Source organism: Paroedura picta, chromosome 5, assembly GCF_049243985.1.
Source record: "Paroedura picta isolate Pp20150507F chromosome 5, Ppicta_v3.0, whole genome shotgun sequence".
NCBI lineage: Eukaryota > Metazoa > Chordata > Lepidosauria > Squamata > Gekkonidae > Paroedura > Paroedura picta.
The window spans coordinates 44977556-44980630 of record NC_135373.1 but is presented as its reverse complement, the minus strand read 5'-3'; positions in this window follow the sequence as shown (position 1 = coordinate 44980630).

Here is a 3075-nt window from a genome sequence, read left to right as displayed (position 1 = left end):
TCGTCCCTCCCTCTCTCCCTCCGCCCCGCCCTCGGACGCAGAGTCCAACAGGGGGCTGGTTTCTCTCCTCCATCTGGTTTTGGTTCCCAGGGTGAAGTGAAAAGGCTGGCGAAGACGACAGTGCCCTTGAGCATAAGCAGAGGGCAGCTTTCCAAACCTTGCCGGGCCTGGTGTGTGTGTGTACGTGTCGGCCATCGGCGATCCTATGTCACCAAAGGGGGGATGTGGATTTGAATTTGTGTGGGACCCCCTCTTTCTCAAGGGGGAGGGGTATTCCATTTCTGTCCCGCCCTCCCATAATGGCTCAAGGCGGTTTACACACGGTTAATTTAACAACGATTAAAAGCCAACATAACAAGGACAACAGTGACAATATAAAAACATCATGAAAACATAAGTAGTTAGTTCAGCAGCATTGAAGTCATAGCAGCCTCCAGATTATTCACTTTCCATAAATCTCCTGACTAGATGTCTCTCTGTGGAGATGTTTCTGCAGGGCAGGAGCATTTTGTACCACCATAGACAGTATTCATTATCCGCTGGCCTTCACCTTGCTTTTAAGGGTCCCAATAGTTTCTTTTTGAAAGCCACTTTGAGGGCAAGTTTCATGCCTGAGCTGCATGACAAGGTGTCAAATAACAAATATATATATTAAGATAAGATTAAGATACAAATATTATTAAGTGAACATAAAGCAGATCAAAAACATCAAGACATACAAATCTGTGCAATATTGCCTGTAACGTCTCAAGGGTTGCATGTGGCATTACCATAGACAAAACGCATTTCAACCCAGAGGGTCTTTGTCAGTGGTCAAATGAATGATATGCGCACATATAAGAAGACCTGGTTGGAGGCATGAAAATCATAAAACATGAAGCTCCTTCTGATATGTACTAATAATTTCAGACATGAAGGTCACAATCAAAAAATAAAAGTAAAGAGCCACTGTTCTGTCCAGGGCCAAGGTTCAATCCTGACTGTGCATCCTCATGTGTAGAGCCAAAAAAAAAGTGATTGAACCTTGGCCCTGGACAGAACGGTGGCTTATGTTGTTTTTAATCTGCTTTATGTGCACATCATAGTCAAATTTTATATTTTAATCTTAATGTATATTTGTTGCTCCCTTTAACTTTCCAGTAAAATAAACAGCACATGGGAAGGTGGTGGCAAACAGGTACAACAGCTTGATATCTGTGGCTTAGTGATAAAAGGGCTGGATGCAGAAAGTCCCACATTTAATTCTGGAATTTCCAGTTCAAGAATCAGGTAGCGGATATTGTGAAAAATCTTCATTTGATCATCTCTGCAGCACCTACTGGTCAGAGTAGAAAATACTGACCTTGTGCCACAAAGGGACATGCAGGAGCTTCCATGGTCAGTCCTCAGCAACTGCACTATAAAGGGTCAAGTAGCAGGCGATGCGAAAGAACTTGACCAAAGACTCTGAGGAGCTGCTGCACAACAAAGGAAATTTCAACTTATCCCTACTTCTGTGGATTCAGGGCCATGTATTGATTATGGGAGAAAAGCCCCTGTGATGGAACCAACCCGCTTTTGCCTTTTAGGCCCAGATCTGTCCTTGCCCACCCCATTCTGGTTGGTTGCCAACTGCAGGCGGGTGGCAAAAGGAACTCTCTGGGTAACCGCTGGCACTACCTGGCTAAAGTACAGGGTGCAGCTTGGAGAGCCAGTGCCCCTTTCACACCTGTGAGGCCTTGCCTCTGTGGTCTCCCACAGTCCTGGCACCTGAGCACTCTGGGGGACAAGTTACTGCAAGGGTACACCCCTCTCTGGGTCTGCCCTTTTCACTAGGGTAGCGTTTCCAAGACAGGGGATCACCACATGGATCAGAGAACCAAATGTGGATCAGGAAACACCTGGCTTCTGTCTCTCCCTAATGAGTAGGTAGCCTTTGGCAAGGAACTCATCCGACTCTGGCCCCCTCCTGCCATCCTACTGGGAGAAAAGGTTGTTACAGGAATCATCAGAGTCAGATTGCTGCTCTGTAGAACCCCCGCTGGAAACTCTGTTTTATACATTTCTTCTCAACTCCACAAGGTCTCGTTTGTTTTGCCCTGTCCACCACCCTGACAGCAGGACTAGATTTATTCCCGTTTTATAGATTGCACAGCAGAGATCTTGTTGGTGTCTGTTTGCTCAATTCATGGCGGAGGCGGCCCCTGATCCGAGAGGCTTATTGAGAACCAGTGAGGCGTAGCAGCTAGAATGTTGGACCAAGATGGTGGAAGTTTGGGTTCTAATCCCCAGGTGGCCCAGAAACTGCTTGGCTGCCCTCGTGCTGGTCTGTTTCTCACTGACCTCAAACGCAGGACAGGGAGAACACCAGGATCTTCCTGGGAGGTTTTCCAAATCTGTCACGGATTGAGTCAGGCTGACCTGAGGTTCAGTTGGCTGTGCTAGCAAGTTCCTTTTCAAACAAGGAGCTTGCAGGGTATTAAAAAGGAAGAAACAGCCTGGTAAAAGAGACTGAATATTCAAGCAGGACGGTGGGGGTGAGGGGAAGATGTTGTCAACACGTGGGAAGAACAATTGCACCAGCAGAGACTACCTCGCCCTAGTGAAATATGCGGAGGAAAGGTAGGTGCTCTTGCACCTGTACGGAGATCCCAAAACAACAGGTAAATTCTGGTGCATCTGACAGTGCCACTCCTATGCACTTATCCCGGTCATGGGCTTTAGAGTGGGGCAATTCTGGATAGGACTGTGCTGTCAGCCCAACTTCCCTAATTCTGTGGTTGGTATGCTTTTGGTTTTCAAAGGCTTTGGTTCTTTTGCCATGCAATAAAGCACTAGTAAGGATGTGATAATAGCCTCTTGTGGCGCAGAGTGGTAAGGCAGCAGACATGCAGTCTGAAGCTCTGCCCATGAGGCTGGGAGTTCAACCCCAGCAGCCGGCTCAAGGTTGACTCAGCCTTCCATCCTTCCAAGGTCGGTAAAATGAGTACCCAGCTTGCTGGGGGGTAAATGGTAATGACTGGGGAAGGCACTGGCAAACCACCCCGTATTGAGTCTGTCATGAAAACGCTGGAGGGCGTCACCCCAAGGGTCAGA